A 418-nucleotide genomic window follows, 5' to 3' on the forward strand; every position below is an offset into this window, starting at 1 on the left:
CACCCCCGCTGGAACACCCACCCTTCGCCTCTGTGCCCCCGCCCCTCGCCGGCCAGCTGCGCCGGCCGCCCTCCCCCACCCTCTGGGGAGGATGGTGATCCCCGACCCCCTACAAAGCACAACACCCCCCCAACAGTGGGAGAAGCGCCCCCTTCACCTTCAACCGCCCTCTGCCCAGGCGCCCTGTCACAGCCACAATCTGAGGGCCAGGAGGCCTGGGCTAGGGCAGCCGTTGTCCGCCTCAAAGCGGGGTCCCCCGGGGTCAGACCGCTGGGCCTGCCCGCCCGACCTGGGCGCCCCACTCGGGCCTGTCCAGAGTAAGGGGACGCAGAAAAGGGGAGCGTTCCCACCAGCTGCCCTCCCCTCGCACGCCAGCCGGTGGGCCGAGGGGGGCCCGCGCCCCCCCCCCGGGGCCAGC

Source organism: Tupaia chinensis, unplaced genomic scaffold, assembly GCF_000334495.1.
Source record: "Tupaia chinensis unplaced genomic scaffold, TupChi_1.0 Scaffold149501_1, whole genome shotgun sequence".
Classification (NCBI taxonomy): domain Eukaryota; kingdom Metazoa; phylum Chordata; class Mammalia; order Scandentia; family Tupaiidae; genus Tupaia; species Tupaia belangeri.